Source organism: Lepus europaeus, chromosome 21 (assembly GCF_033115175.1).
Source record: "Lepus europaeus isolate LE1 chromosome 21, mLepTim1.pri, whole genome shotgun sequence".
Classification (NCBI taxonomy): domain Eukaryota; kingdom Metazoa; phylum Chordata; class Mammalia; order Lagomorpha; family Leporidae; genus Lepus; species Lepus europaeus.
This window is the reverse complement of record NC_084847.1, coordinates 21992839-22009434: the sequence shown is the minus strand read 5'-3', so window position 1 is coordinate 22009434 and position 16596 is coordinate 21992839. Positions and strand designations below refer to the sequence as shown.

General features: G+C 54.9%; 1 protein-coding gene and 1 non-coding gene across 2 annotated transcripts in view; both read left to right on the top strand.

The window, feature by feature from the left end:
• Positions 1-16596, top strand: part of LOC133750771 (germ cell-specific gene 1-like protein) — a 60544-nt gene that overhangs the window by 12590 nt on the left and 31358 nt on the right. The window lies entirely within an intron of this gene.
• LOC133751124 (U6 spliceosomal RNA) lies at positions 3087-3194 on the top strand. The gene has a single exon (XR_009864759.1). It is a non-coding gene; the product is annotated as a U6 spliceosomal RNA (small nuclear RNA).

Sequence of the window (16596 nt, the reverse complement as noted above, 5' to 3'; positions counted from 1 at the left end):
GTGATGTTCTAAATATCCTAATGGCCCTTGCAGAAGAAAGGTTCCCCACCCTTGGTTTAACGTGCTTAGCCTCGTGCTTGGGCACCGGCTGACTATGGGGATGATGACTGTAATAGAACAGGTAATATCACGGCAACTCCGGGACACTCAACAGCGTGCAGTGGCTTTTTGGTATTATGGTGACAAGGCTTGCAGTGCATGTGACAGGGGATGGGCACAGGGCAGGTCAGACCCACAGAAGGAAAGAGGGATCTGGGAGGGGGCATGCAGACCATGGTACTTAGGGACACAGAGAGAGAGAGAGTAGAGGGAGAGAGGGAGGGAGGTGGCTAAGCCTGCTGTTGATGTCTGTCCAGGGCAGGCACGTCCACCTCCTCTGCCCACCGTGTGTCCCCCAGGGTCTGACAAGGCCAGTAGAGCTCCCAGCCACACAGACAGATGGCCAGTTAGAGCCCAGGTCATACTGGGGCAGGAGACATGTCCCCCACAGTGACCAGGAGAGCAAAGTCCTAGGAGCCTGCAGTGCTTCTGTTTGGATGAATCCAGTTCAGAAACACAGGCTGCAGGGTCCCAGTCAGGAGCGGGGTGACGAAGGGTAAGAGGCTTGGGGGCCATTGCGGGGTGGAAGCCAGGCAGTGGTGGGGTAGGGGGTAGTCCAGGGAGAGTGCTGGACTGGAGCTCAAGGGGCCCAGCCTATGGGTGCTGGGGCTGGTGCACAGGAGAGCAGGTGGGCTGCTGCCATCTTGGACTCAGGCACCGGACACACTAGTTGGCCCTCAGACCAAGGATACCCCGCCAGGCATCCCCACCCAGACCCCGAGCCACAGCCAGGGCCCTGTTCCCTTCATCTCCGTGTGTCTGCAGCCTGGGGCACCACATGAGCGGATGACAGGTCTGGTGTGGCTGCAGTGCTAGAGGAGTCGTCCCCCCACAGAGAGCCAGGCTCTGTCCTGGCGCCCAGGGCCAGGGCATAGAGTTTCCCTTGGGAGTCTTCACGCAAGGACGTGGTGACCTGCATTTTGCTGTGTCAGAGGCTGTTTGGTCTCCTCCCTGGCTTGTGGTCGGTCGTCTTCTGGTCCAAGACGCTGAGTCTTCTTTGATCCGAGGCAGAGTTGTATTTTTCCAAAGGTCATTCCGTCATTTCCTCTGGCTTTACCTGGTGGTGGCTGCCGGTGAGCAGAGGGGAGGGGCTGCCGTCCCTGAGGATGTTAAGCCCAGGGGCTGGGTGACCTCGGCATTCAGGGCCCATGCTGGGAGCTGCGGGGATGGCAGTTAGGAGGAGGGCGCTGGGGCCCATCCAGCACCCAGCCTCGGCCGGCCACCGTGCCACTTACCGTGGATCCCTGTGGCTCTGCCTTTCTCATGTGCTTTTCCCCTTCTTTAGCTTAGAGCACTGTGACTTTTCTTTTGAATCCGTCTCTTCCCCACTCTCGGGCAGGCCACGTTGACACCCCCCACACCCACCACGGAAGTGGCCCCAGGGTCCCATCACAGCATCCCAGCCCCTTGGCCACCATGGCTGGCTCAGGGATGAGCATGTAATAGAAACCAGGGCAGTAAGGTTCAGCTCTAGGATGTTTGTAGCAACTGCCCGACACCACAAATGCTATTTTCTTAAGATGAGAGGATGGAGGGGCTGGTGGTGTGGTGCAGTGGGTTGAGCTGCTGCCTGCAATGCCAGCATCCCATAGGTTTGAGTCCCAGCTGTTCCACTTCTGATCCATCTCCCTGTTAACACACCTGGGACAGCAGTGGAAGATGGCCCGAGTCCTTGGGCCCTGGCACCCACTTGGGAGACCCGGAAGAAGCTCCTGGATCCTGGCTTCAGATCAGCCCAGCTCTGGCTGTTGCGGCCATCTGGGGTGACATTGCCACCTCTCATGACCACAAGAGTCCTCATACAGCCCAGATGAGCTCAGCTCCAAATACTGTGGGGTCTTCAGTGCAAGGCAGGTGGGGGGAGCCAGGCCAATGTCAGAGCAATGCCCTGAGCTGGTGTCTCTGTGGTCTCTGAGTTGTGGTCTCTCCTTTGGCTGTCCCCTGAAAGTGATGCTATTCCCCCAGGCCACTCAGACCTGTTGTCTTATTTGGCTGTGTACCCCTGGGACATCAGTGACAGAATGAGTGCATGCTAAAGTGGGTGGAAATGAATCCAAATAAAAGTAAATGTGACTGGGTTAAATCTGCCAATTAAAAGACAAGGCTCCTTGGCTGTAGGAATGAAAACAACTAGATTCAACAATAGAAGAGGAACACTTTAAAAGAGAAAAGGCTGGGGTGAGACATGCCTGGAAGATATGTATCAAAATGAGCTGGGTTAGCACCTCTGCCTAAATGTAATGTAGAATTTAAGACCAAATGATCATAAGGGACAAATAAAGAAATTATAGGTGAGTAACAAGGATAATAAAACAAGGAAAAATGTATCTTCCATAAGCACAGCCTTACCTACTGTGCAAGCTTCAAAACATATTGAATAATAACTGATGGAGCTTCAAGAGGAAGTAGGTAAATCAGCAGTGGCAGGTAGAGATTTTTAACATGCACACACACACACACACACCTCAGAAACTAACAGAGAAACAGAATATTAGCTAGGGGCACAGTGGGTTAAGCTGCCATTTTGGACACTCACATCCCATATCAGAGAGCTGGTTCCAGTCCTGGCTACTCTGTGCTTCCATCCAGCTCCCTGCTAATGTGTTTGGGCTTCTGCCACCCACGTGGGATGCCTGGATGGAGTTCCTGGCTCCTGGCTTCAGCCTGTACTAGCCCTGGCTATTGCAGGCACTGGTGGTAGGGGTCAAGGTTGGGGTGGGTAGGCATTGGTGGCAGGGGTGAGGTTGGGGTGGGGGGTGTTATGAATCAGCAGATGGTAGATCTCTTTCTCTATGTTGTTCTTTCAAATAAAAAACTTTTTAAAAAAAGTCATCTGAACAGCTGAACTCTTAAACAATACAATTACAACATTTTCATTATTAAGTCAGTATGGAATTCTATACCCACTCCCCCCAAAAAGCATCCCTACAGAACACACATGTATTTGAAACATGCACACACAAAGAGATCAGAAACATACATGTTGGGTGCTCGCTTCGGCAGCACATATACTAAAAATTGGAATGATACAGAGAAGATTAGCATGGCCCCTGCGCAAGGATGACACGCAAATTCGTGAAGCGTTCCATATTTTTATACAGTAAGTAGAAAAAACCTCCCTTTCAGACCAAAGGGAAAGAAAGTTTTAAAGTGAGAATATAATTTTCCTCATGGGCATTGTCTACCTTAGAAAAACTACTACAGAACATGCCTGTGACTATAGACTTGTAGTTCAGGCCACCAAAGATTAGAGATGGGACACGGGCACTCCCTTGACTTGCATCCTCTGGTCTGCTTTAAGACAAACCAGGAGGAAAAGAAAGCTAGGCATCAGACGCAATGGGTGGCAGGCCTATTAATGGCTGATCTGTACAGTGATCTGCCCTCAAGGAGACCCAACAGGCCAGTCCACTGCAGTGGCTTTCAATGTGGTAAGCCTGGGCTTCAGCAGAAGTCAGCTTGTGAAGAGCCCTGGCAGCTCTGCCAAGAGTTGGATCACTGGAAATGGACCTGCCCTGGAGTCGAAGGATGCCCAGGTCAGAGCCACAGATCTTATTGGCTCTAAGCTGAAAAGCCCTTCACTCAGCCCAACTTCCAAAGTGACTACTGCAGCTGAGGGTATGGTCAAGTAGGGCCAGCAACATTGCAGGCAGAACTGTACATTTCTTGTTAGAGATGCCCCCTGCCTTTACCTGGCCAGCTCTCCTCCCAGGCCAGCCAAGTAATGAAAGTCAACAGAGTGCCTTCCCCTAGGAGGTTCACACCTCCCTTAGGATATACTCCATGTGAAGAGATAGATAGGTCTGGGCCTCTTAACTTACAAGGCCTAAAGCCCACCAGATTATTATCAAGCCCCTTCTATCAGGTTCTATTTGCCTCTCAATCAGAAAACTTAATTGTAGCTTAGACAGCACCTTTCTTAGCTCCTCTAATAATGACTCTGTCCTTTGTTCTAGGCCCTGTCTAGTGCACTTGGGCCTCATTCCTTTGTAATCATAACCTCTACTCTACCACCAATGGCTCTACTCCCAACCTGTGTGTACTGATGGTCCTCTTCCCCACTTAATGCTGTATAATTGTTCAAACCCGGTAAATGCCACTCTTAGGATCATTGGTTACTATCCTCACCCTGTCTTTTATGACCTTGTCTAAATATGATCAGAGTCGGCAAACTTGGAAGGCTTTCATAGCCTTGGCAACTCATGACGAGAGCCTAGGGTGGTTACTGGCGCCATAAACTAGAGTGTCAATTTGTTGGGTCAACAACAGGAGCCACTGTGCAGTTGCTCCTCATGTGGGATCTCTGTCCTTAATGTGCTGTACATTTTGATTTGATGCTATAACTAGTACTCAAACAGTATGTTTCACTTTGTGTGTCTATGTGGGTGCAAACTGTTGAAACCTTTATACTAAATTGATCTTCTGTATATAAAGAGAATTGAAAATGAATCTTGATGCAAATGGAAGGGGAGAGGGAGCGGGAGAGGGGAGGGTTGCGGGTGGGAGGGAAGTTATGGGAGGGGGAAGCCATTGTAATCCATAAGCTGTACACTGGAAATTTATATTCATTAAATAAAAGTTAAAAAAAAATCCAAAAAAAAAAAAAACATACATGTTGGGGGCAGGACTTGAACTGTGCTGTCTTTAAGGGTCTGTGTTGCTCTGCACCATGTGTGTTTGCAGGGGTGAGTGGGGTGGAGGCTGACCTAGAGAACTTGGCTGCAGCCAGGCTGGGGATGTGGACTGGAGGGATCTAGCCTCTGGGCTGCTGAGGCACCAGGACTGTGTGTGTAGCCTGGGCTGGACCACAGGCTTGGCTGCCCCAGCAGCCCCAGGAGGAGAGCAGCAGGCTGCAGCCCCACCAGCTGCCTGGGACTCAGTCCATAGCCCTGGTCAGGCCTGGATCAGGGCCCACAGCCAAATGTTTGCAGCCCTGTTGGGTTATTTATTGGTGTGCAATAATATTGCCACCAACTTAGTAACTTGAAACAACACACACTTACTAGGTCACCACTGAGGGTCGGAAGTCCCAGGCTGGCTCCACAAAGCTGCAGCCTGGGTGTCCACCAGAGCCGGGCCCACCAGGAACTCCTCCAGGAAGGGTCCACTTCCGGTCTTTGTGGTTGGTGTCAGATTTCTGCTCCTGAAGTCTCCAGCAAAGACAGTGGTGGAAGGCCACTGTTTCTGGAGGCCACTTCCGGTTCCTAGATGTGTGGCCCCCAGCGAGGTCACTTCCTCAAGCCATGAAGGAGGGCATGGTCTCCCCACCATGGGGACTTCAGGATCTGATGTAACATGATCCTGTGCAATCTGTCACCACAGGTGGCCCTATTGGTTAGGGGGAAAGATTACATGCCAAGGGCATGGGGCCACCTAAGGCAGCAACCAAACCAGAATAAATGGCAGTGTGGCAGGTGTGGCAGGCGTGGCAGCTTACACACGCCCTATGACTAGATGGCTCACCTCTGAGAGATAACAAGACCCTGAGGCCACTGACTCCTCTGAGCTGAGGGGCTCTAGGCTCCCAGAGTGGATGAGTCCACACTGGCATTGCTAAAGCCCCAGGAGTATGGCCTCCAAATAGCCCCAGCCACGTGCACTGTGGAAAGGACTGGACTCTGAGCCCCAAGTAAGTAACAAATGGCAAGACATAGGGATGTCTGGGTGAGGAGCAGTGCAAGTAGTTGGAACAGCAAATGCAAAGGCCCTGGGGCAGGCATATGCCTGGAATATTCATGGACAAGCAGGGGAGCCAGAGTGACCACAGAGGAGTGGGAGAGGGTGAGGCCGGGTGTGGAGACGGTGATGGTCTCCCAAGGGTTTGCGGGTTGAAAGCTTGGTCCCCTCTGTGGCAGTGTTGGAGGATGTTAGGCCCTTTCAGAGGGGACCTTGGGGGGCGGGGACATGTTCTTGACCCCTCCCCATCACATCCTGGCTTCTCCTATGGCCAGGGGATTGTTCCTTTTTGCACACACTCTGAGCAGACCACCCACCATGCATTACAGCCAGAGGGACCCTCACCAGGGGTCCGTGCCTTGCCCTTGAACCTCCACACTGTGTGCTGCGTAAACAGTTTCTGTATCCCCCAGCCTCAGGTCTTTTCATTACAGCAGCAGAAAAAGGAGTGCCACCGAGATGTAGATTTCTGTCACCATAGCTTCACCTCCTGGTTCCCTGCTGGGCTGTCACCAGTGCCCTTGCCCACACACGGCAGCTCCCAGTGCCAGTTCCTGCAGGTGGAGTCGCTGGGCAGAAGGGGTGGTGCTGTTCTGACAACCATCGCCAGCTCCCTTCCCCCACCAGAAGCCGACCCCCACCCCATCTCCAGACCCTTCTGAGGCTCCTCCTCCCTGCCCTGACCTCCTGGTCTCTGCCTGGGCCTGGTGTCCACAGCGGCTGCCATCTCCCACCGGCCACAGCTCTGCTATTGCAGGTGGCTGAGCTGAGCCCTTGGAGACCCTTACCTTGGGGGACCCTCCTCCACTGAAGACCCTCCCGCTCACACACGATATTTTCAGTGCTATTCCCAAGAGCTGGAAACTCCCCAGGGGCTAGTTTGAGACAAGGGTGTGCGGTGTTCAAGCTAGCCCACCATTTATCTCTGGGCAGGAGGCTGGAAGGCAGGTTTATCCAGTGGGCAGCATGTAGAGAGCAGCCGTACACTGTCCACATGGCCTCTCGGGGCCTGGGGCTCTGAGACCTGCCAGGATGGAGGCCACTCAGGAGTCGACTGCCATCATCAGGCTTCCACTGCATGCTCTGTGCTTTTGTGGGTGATGGGAAGTCAACAGGGCTGACTGCCTGCAACTGGGCGCTTCTGCTGTGCTCCAAATACAACCCCAGCTCCCCCACCCCACCCCGAGCTGGTCTTACACCCAGGCTGCAGCCACACTCCCCTACTTTCTTTCTTTCAAGATTGTATTCATTTATTTGACAGGTATAGTTACAGACTGTGAGAGGGAGAGACAGAGAGAGAGAGGTCTTCCATCCGCTGGTTCACTCCCTAGATGGCTGCAATGGCCGGAGCTGCGCTGATCCAAAGCCAGGAGCCAGGAGCTTCTTTCAAGTCTCTCACATTGATGTAGGGGTCCCAGGACTTGGGCCATCTTCTACTGCTTTCCCAGGCCACAGCGGAGAGCTGGATCAGAAGTGGGGCGGCTGGAACTCGAGCTGTTGTCCATATGGGATGCCGGCACTGCAGGTGGAGGTTTAGCCTACTACACCACAGTGCTGGCCCCCAACTCTGGTTTTTTGTTTTTTTTTTTTTTTTAATTTTTGACAGGCAGAGTGGACAGTGAGAGAGAGACAGAGAGAAAGGTCTTCCTTTTGCCGTTGGTTCACCCTCCAATGGCCGCCGCGGTAGCGCGCTGCGGCCGGCACACCACGCTGTTCCGATGGCAGGAGCCAGGTGCTTATCCTGGTCTCCCATGGGGTGCAGAGCCCAAACACTTGGGCCATCCTCCACTGCACTCCCTGGCCACAGCAGAGAGCTGGCCTGGAAGAGGGGCAACCGGGACAGGATCGGTGCCCCGACTGGGACTAGAACCCGGTGTGCCGGCGCCGCAAGGCGGAGGATTAGCCTGTTGAGCCACGGCGCCGGCCCCCAACTCTTGATTTTTAAAAAATATTTATTTGAAAGTGAGAGTTACACAAAGAGAGGAGAGGCAGAGAGAGAGAGAGAGAGAGAGAGAGGTCTTCCATCCAATGATTCACTCCCCAGTTGGCCGCCAACAGCCGAAGCCAGGAGCCAGGTGCTTCCTCCTGGTCTCCCATGTGGGTGCAGGGGGCCAAGAATTTGGGCCATCTTCTACTGCTTTCCCAGGCCATAGCAGAGAGCTGGATTGGAAATGGAGCAGCTGGGTCTCAAACTGGCAGCCATATGGGATGCTGGTGCTTCAGGCCTGGGCATTAACTCGCTGTGCCACAGTGCCAGCTCCCCCAACTCTGATTTTTAAGAGTTCTGCATTTACTCTTTCCTCTCATAAGGATGTCAGCAGTCTGAAAGCAGGGAACTTGTTTGTCTTATTTTCCCCTTTATTTCCTGAGCTGGGAAGAGACCCTGGCATATGTTGAATGAATGAATGAGGGGAAGTGGCTGTGATGGATGGATGTGGAGTTGGGGAGCTTCACATACATGGCTCTTTCCATGCTGTGTGACCCTGGGTGGGCTGCTTTACCTCTCTGAGCCCCACCCTCTTGCATATCAAATAGGATGTGACCCAGCCTAGCCTCCCTGGGGTAAGGCCAGGACAGCTTTACAAACTGTTCAGTGCCCCCAGAAAGGGAGAGGCCATCATTTCAGGCTCTCCGGGGGTTTGAGGCGGCTGCCCAGCCCCCAACTTTCTTAGTGCACAGGCAGCTCCGTGGGCAGAGAAGCTCACGGGATGGGCTCGCAGCGTGGCTGCAGGGTCACGCCAAGGCTCCGAGCACTTGCAGGAAGCAGGGTCTGCATTTGGGCTCCTGCCACTGGCTGTCTATCCAGCTGTCTATCAGGCTGTCCAGAGGGGAGGAAGGGCAGTGCTGGGAGTGGTTGCTTAGGAGGGGAAGCAGGAGCCAGCCAGTGGTGTGGGGAGGAGAGGGGGTGGGGACTGGAGCTGCAGCCCCTCCCTACCCTGTCTCACTGGTTTCCCCTTGTAGGCTCTGGGCCAAGTGGGAAAGGGAGGACTCCAGCCTTGAGACCCAAATGCAGCCCATGGTCCTGCCTCTAGCTTGGGCAGATCGAGCTGATAATTCTGGGAGAGACAGAGTGGGAAACCAGACAAGATAGCAGGACAGACAGAGACAGACAGGACAGACAGAGACAGGCAGGAGGAGAGCTGAAAGCTGAGGGAGTGATTCTGCCATTGTCCCTGCCATGAGCTCCTGTCCCAGGAGGCACTCAGATGGGCTTGCCCAGGGGCAGCCACCTCTCAGAGCCCCCTGCCTGCCAGGAGTGTGTGTGTAAAGATGCCTGTCTCCCCCACTAGGGGGTCCCCAAAGTTAGGTGCACCTGTTCCTCGGGTGCCCAGCCACAGACCACCTGTTGCTAGGTGGAGGGAAAGCCGACCTTGACCATCCAAGAGAGCAGCTGTGCATGCCCATACGACTTCCCGCTGAGGCTTCCCAGGCACGTCACACATGTGTGAGACACTGTTATAACCCCTCCACATGCCGATGGGATCCCGCCGCCCCCTTCAGCAGACAGCGCGCCTCACAGTGGGGCTGCGTGGCCTTCCCTGCACCTCCGTAGGGCACAGGTGCCATCGCTGACTCAGCATTTTCCTCCAGTTCCCTCACTGGTTTTGCAGCTTGCATTCAGTCCAAAAGGAAACTTCGAATCCCTGCCGGAAATGAGAAGGCAGTGTCACTTGCCATAAAGAGAAGTGTAAAAAAAAAAAAAAAAAAAACCTTCCCATTGTTAAAAAAGTGCATGCAGCGTCTAAACCAGCGACCAGCAGCGGTGAGCCCTGGCACTCCTGACAGTGGGGGGCAGAGATCCCCTCACCGCCCTCACCAGGGACAACTGGTAATGACTGGAGACCTTTCTGATTGTTATGACTGCTACATGTGCATGTGTGTGCATGTGTGTGTCCATGGATGTGGGTATGCATGGGTGTGCCCATGGGTGTGTGTGTGTGGGTGTGTGTGTAGGGTGTGCCCATAGGTGTGTGTGCATAGATGTGTGTGCATAGATGTGTGTGCATGTGTGTCCATGGATGTGGGTATGCATGGGTGTGCCCATGGGTGTGTGTGTGTGTATGGGTGTGTGTAAGGTGTGCCCATAGGTGTGTGTGCATAGATGTGTGTGCATGTGTGTGTCCATGGATGTGGTATGCATGGGTGTGCCCATAGCTGTGTGTGCATGGGTGTGTGTGCAGGGTGTGCCCATAGGTGTGTGCATGGGGTGTATATGCATGTGTGTGCCCATAGGTGTGTGTACATGGATGTGTGTGCATGGGTGTGTCCATAAGTGTGAATATGCATATGTGTATCATGAGTGTATGTGTGTCCATGTGTGTGCATTTGTACACATGTGCGTCTGCAAGTGCATTGTGTGCTTGCATGAATGTCTGTGCCCATGTGTGTGTGTCCCCATGGGTGTGTGTGTGTGTGTGTGTGGCTGTTCCTTGTACACAGTGGAAAGGTGCTGCTGAGCCTTCTGCCATGCCCAGGGCAGCTCCCCCTGGTAAAGGACCCCCTGTCTCCCACTGTCAGTAGTGCCAACATTTACAAATCCTGGTCTAAAATCGGCTTGAGCACCGCCTGGACTGTACCCACACTTGGGGCAGCTGTGGCCTGGTTCACTCCTCCAGGTTCAGCTGCAAACCCCGTCCCATGCCCCCTACAACAGGTGCCCCCCGAGGTCAGCTCTGAGGGTCCCCAAACCTCCCGGGTCCTGATTCTCAGACCTCAATGGCAGCTTCCTGTTGGCATCTGTCTCCCTCCCTGGAGCAGAAGCCCTGAGCGGCCAGGACCTACGCCATCCCCTGCCCCTATTTCTCCAGCCCTCAGCACAGGGCCTGGCTCAGTGCCTGTGCTGGAATGAGTGAGTGGGCATGGGCCAGGACAGACGTGGACTCCCCTCCTGGTGCCCGCCACCACTGTCATTGTCACCTGTGCAACAGACAGCACAGAGGCCTGTTGAGCCATCAGAGACAGGGGTATGGAAGCCCCTGGCAGAGGGAAGGTTGTAGGCAATGGCAGGGGCGCCCTGAGTGCAGGCTGGGTGCTCGTCCCCTCATTCATTCATTTCTCCGTTGTTAGGGAGTTCCCTGTGCTCCTGCTGTGCCCAGGCACCTTTTGTCCCCTCCTCGGCAGGCTCAGAAGTGTCCTGGTTTCAGCACTAAATTACAGTTCTGCTTCAGTGACCACTAGGGACGGCTTCCGGGACCCCTGTGGATACCAAAGTCTGCAGAGGCTCAGGTCCCTTCTGTGGTCAGGGCTATAGAACAGTGGGTTAAACTCCTGTCTGCATCGCTGGCGTCCCACATCGGAGTGCTGGTTCAAGTCCCGGCTGCTCCACTTCCGATCCAGCTTCCTGCTGATGGGCCTGGGAAAGCAGTGGAAGATGGCCCAAGTGCTTGGGTTCCTGCCACCAAAGTGGGAGACCCGCATGGGAGCTTCCAGTTCTTGATCAGCTTCAGCCTGACCCAAATCTGGCTGCTGGGACCATTTGACAAATGAATCAGCAGATGGAAAATCGCTCTCCCCATCTCTCCTCTCTTGCTGTCACTCTTTCAAATAAATAAGTCTTTAAAAAAAAGATACAATACTGCAGTATTTGCAAACAACCTATGCACATTCTACCCTACACCTCAAATTACCTCTAGCTAACTCCTAATAGCTGACACAATGTAAATGCTTTGCAAATAGTTGTTACACTGTATTGTTTAGTGAATAATGACAAGAAGGAAAGTCCGTCTGTGCTCAGTACACAGGCAGTGTTTTTCCCTGAGTATTTTCTATTCCCAGTCGGTCCAATCTGCAGCTGTGACTTCCCTCTCAGCTGCTCTCAGCTGGGGTGTGCAGGGAGCTATGAAGATAATTGAGGCTCGGAAGAGCCGTCTGCCCTGGCGCTGGCCTCTGCCATTGCTCCCACCCTCCTGCACCTGCTTTTTTTTTTTTTTTTTGTAAGATTTATTGTTTGTTTATTAGAAAGGCAGAGTGACACAGAGAGGGAGAGACAGAAAAAAAGAAATCTTCCATCTACTGGTTCACTGCTCGAATTCTACAGCAGCCAGGGCTGGATCAAGCCAAAGCCAGGAACCAGGAGCTCCATCAGGGTCTTCCATGTAGGTGGCAGTGGCCCACGCACTTAGGCCATCTTCTGCTGTTTTCCCAGGCACTTTAGCAGGAAGCTGGATAGGAAATGGAACAGCTGGGACTCGAACCCTCATTCTGATATGGGATTCCGCATTGTAGGCTGGGGTTTTACCCACTGTGCCCCTGGGCCCACTTGGGACTCCCACTTGGTGGCAGTGGGGGCGTCCAAGCCCATTCATTGCTTCTGGGCTGGGAATGGGGCTGGGGTGACCAGACTGCTTGTGGGAGTTTTGCCCCTTTTGGGGGTTGCAATGTTTGCATCCAGCATCACCTCTGAATTGGGTCACTGGGCAGAATTCAACAAGAGTGACACTGATGGCCCCGGTGGTCTCCAGTGGAGAAAGGGCAGGGCAGTGGTGGTGGTCTCTGCCGAGGGGAGAGGCCGGGGGACGCCCCAGGAGACTCCTCTCCAGCAGGTGCCCCCAGCCACAGCCCACTTGTCCTCCGAGGCCAGAGCGAGCAATCGTCTTCAATTGTGGAGCTGGAAAGATTGAGGTTACGTGTAAGGAGGAACTTTTAAAACTCTGAAGTCTGCTGCTGCGGGTTCTCGAGAGAGTCTAAAAATAGCTCGTGCTTTAAAAATAGGTCTGGGGCGGCTTTACACATAGCCGCAGCCGGCTCCCCGGGCAGGGCACTAAGCAAGGCATTTGGCAGTGAGGACCCCTCCCCCTCCCCGGCTGAAGGGCTTGGGGAAGAGGCAGCCTTTGGTCTCTGTGGTAGGAGCATCTGGCTGTTTCAGACACATGCAGACAGGGCATTGGCTTGGCCCTCGGCCCCCTGCTGACTGGGGTCATGGACAGCCGGCCCGAGGACTGCAAAGTTCTCTTTCTGTGGGGGGTTGGATGCTAACTGGGCGGGTCCCAGGAGCCACTCCCTGTTTCCCCAGTCCCTCTGCATTGCTGAGCCAGGCTCTGCAGGACCCGAGGGAGGGTTTCCTGGGAACTCCTCCATCATCGTGGTGGTGCCGAGCGTGCTGTGGCTGGCCCCAGCCCACCTCCTGCACCCCGGCAGCCTGGCCTGGCCACCTCCTTTCCTGCCGTGAGATCCACCGCTGCCCCTCTGGCTGCCCTTCCTCCTGCCTTCCACGCAGCGCCTCCGATGCCCACTGCAATGCCTGCCACTGCCCACTGCCCTCAGGGCACAGGCTGCCCTCCCAAGAGGGCACAGGACTTGTCACAACGCGTCCTTGCTTACTCGCTGGCTGCCTCCCGCTGGCCCTACCTACCCACCTGTCCCGGCCATGCCAAGCTGCTACACCTGCTCCCCATCCCTCTTCCACGGTCCCTTCTCTCCCCGCGTGGTGGCACCTCCTCCAGGATCCTCTCTGACCTCTCCATTTCCCAGGCCGTGCCTACAAGAAAAAGCCTGGTGTATACAGTAGGTGCTCAACAGATGCTCAGTGACTGCTAGGATGCCAGACTGCCGCTAGCAGGGGTTTCCCTTGCCCCTCACCTGGCTCCCACTTCCTCCAGTCCCCGCCAGCACCTCTGTGTCTCAAGTCCCTGTTGGCATGTGTGTGGAATGCTGGCCACGCGAGGTCCATGCCCAGGGCATTTTGGGAGATGTTGAGTGCTCCCCAAGTGTCCTCCGTGGCAACTCAGACAGCCTCTTTCCTAATAAGCCCTATTATAAGTCAATTCATCAGCCAGCTCCCGGATGTTGCAATCAAATGGAGCGTGGCACGCACATAACATTTCCAAAGCCTGCAAAGCAGAGCTGGGCGAGTTGCAAGAGGCGCCCTGGAAAGCAGGTCACCACAATCCCTGCAGGCCCTCACCCAGGCCGATAGCCTCAGACGGGGTCACCTGCGCCCCCGGCTGCCCCAGGACTCAGCCAGCACTCCTCCCAGGGATGGGACACAGGGTGACTTGGGACATCCCCGGATGACCCTGTGTCTCTAGGCTGCCGTGAATGCTTTAAATCCAAGGACACAGATCTCCCAAGGTGCACACGCAGCGCCTCGCATCCTGCCACGTGCACGTCCCCCGTCTGTTGGCTTCTCCACTGCTCCCTGCTCCCTAGCCTCTCCCCTGCCCTCCCCTGTCTGCCTCCCTGGCAGCCGCTCCCCTTGCTTGGTGGAGAGAAGAGAAACCTCTCTGCCCAGGAACTTGACCCTCATGCAGGCACAATTCTTCCCTCGACGGCTTGGCTCTGGGGAGGCAGCCCAGCTCTTGCCAAAGCCTGCCCTCTGCATCCTAGGACCTCCTCCTGCCGCGGGCCTCGCCCCCTCGATGCTGGCCAGTCCTGGGTGGGTGTGGCAAGGTAGCCATGCCCATGTATTCGCATGTGCAGAGGCCTCCCGTCTCCTGCCCACTCTTCCTCTTCCCAGCCCCTTCTAACTGAGCCTCTGCCCTTGAGACAGGGGCTGGCAAGGTCGCCTGTGACCCCCGTGTGGGCAAAGCCAACAATCGCTCCTCTGCCTGCATCCTTGGCCTTGTGGTCATCCCCTCCTTTGTTTTATTTTAAAAGCATGTACTAGTTAATCTTTTTGAAAGGCAGAGTAACAGAGATGGGGAGAGAGAGACACCTTCCATCTACTGGGTTCACTCCCCAAATGGGTGCAACAACTGAGGCTGGGCCAGGCCGAAGCCAGGAGCTTCCTCCAGGTCTCCCACTTGAGTGCAGGAGCCCAAGGACTTGGGCCATCCTCTACTGCTTTCCCAGGCCATAGCAGAGAGCTGGATTGGAATTGGAGCGGCCAGGACTTGACCAGGACTTGAACCGGCTCCCATATGGGATGCCGGCACTGCAGGCGGTAGCTTTACCCACTACACCACAGTGCTGGCCCTGGCATCGCCTCTTGACTGTGACCGCACGCCCCCTGGGTGTGACAGCAGAGAGCAGGCATTTGTACTTGGCCTCTGGGCTAGCATCCCCCACCCAGGGAGCAGGTAGGAATCACCCCTGTGTCCCCACCACTTGGCCTGGGAATTCCATCGGTGGTGTCAGAGGTGGAAGATCAGGAAACCACAGGTGCGGGGGGGAGGGGGAGAGAAGGGAAGGAGTTTGGAAGCAGCCTCTTGTGCATGTGGGGCAGGGGCGGGGGCACAGGTTGCACACTGCGTATCTGAAACGCCCAGCACCAGTGGCACCAGCAGAGTTCTGGGTTGTCTGGGTTGTCTTTTTCAGATTTGTGGAATATTTGCATAGGCATAATGAGATATTTTGTGAATGGGACAGAAGTCCACGTCTTGGTGTTTCACATACACCTCATACAGACAGCTTGCAGGTCACTATGCGACATTTGTAGTGCCACCTGCGTTTTGACTGTGGCTCAGCAGTCAGGTATGGAATCTGCACACCGGCACTCTAAGGTGTTCAGATTTGGGGGGGTGTTTTAGATTCTGTTTTTTGATTTAGGGTGTCTGCTCTGTAGAAAGAGGAGACTTGCAATCCAGCCAGGTGTCCTGCGTGCTGGCAGGGACCCAAGTACTTGCAGCATCACGTGCCGCCTCCCGGGTCCAGCAGCAGGAAGCTGGCTGTGAAGCAGAGCCTGGGCTCAACCCCAGGCACTGGGAGATGGGGTGCGGTAAGCCACCGTGCCCCCACGCCCGCCCCTGGTTCCCAAGTTGTACCCCAGCCACCCCATTCCTACCAGGGGAGATTGTGGGGTGGGGGCGGGGCAGAATGCTGGAACTCTGTACCTCCCAATTTCCCCATAAACAAAAGCTACTCTTAAATTATCAGTTGGAAAACAAAAAGTGCAGCAGAAGACCATTTGCAATCTATGGAGGAATAGTAGCCAGAGACACAGAATTTCTACCGACTGACGCGGAGGAGTCTTGTTTTTATTATTATTTTTTTTTTAGGGTAAAATTGACCAGGGGTACAGACAGGCAGATTCAAAGACACAGACATCAAAATGGCGAGGGATGAATGACAAGTGGTCTAACTCTCGGGCAGCAACTCGGCGGCTCAATAAACAGTGGTGAGCCGTCATCTCGAACCATGGAATGGGCCCAGTCCTGACTGCGGAGGGCTTGGGCGGGGGCTTCAGCCCCTGTCACTGTCACCGTCCTCGCTCTGGGTTTCCGGACCCCAGAATGTATCACCCGCCCTACTGTCATCGAGCAGTAAGAGGCGTGCGTAGGCGGCCGAACCCAGCCCGCTGTCTCGGCAGGCCCTGGAGTCTGCTGGCCCCTCCCACGGGGGGGCTGACTGCGCATGTGTCTGCCCTGGCCCCTCCCACAGGGGCTGACTGCGCATGTCTCTGTCCTGGCCCCTCCCACGGGGGGCTGACTGCTCGGCTCTGCTCTGTCCCCGCCCACTGGGACTGACTGCGCATGTGTCTGCCCTGGCCCCTCAACTCGGGGACTGACTGCACAGGGGTCTGCTCGGCCTTCAGGCCCGTGGCGCCGCCATCTTGGAACCGGCCTCTGGAGTATTTACACCATGGCCATTGGCTTTTTCTTTTTTCTCCTGCCCCTCCCCCTTTATCAGAGAAACAGTTAAGTATTTGCTTTCACTTGCAGAAGACAGAGTGTATGCCACCCCTGACCCCTCCAAAATAAAAACAGGCAAGCAGGCAGAGGCTGGCTTCCGGGATCACATTCACTGTTGGCTTCTTTTATTTTTCTTATCCCCACTGCCCGTCCATGAATCTTTGACTTCCATCTGTTGGTTCACTCCCTAAATACCTGCAACAGCCAGGGCTGGGTCAGGCCGAAGCCAGGAGCCCAGACCTCAATCCGGGTC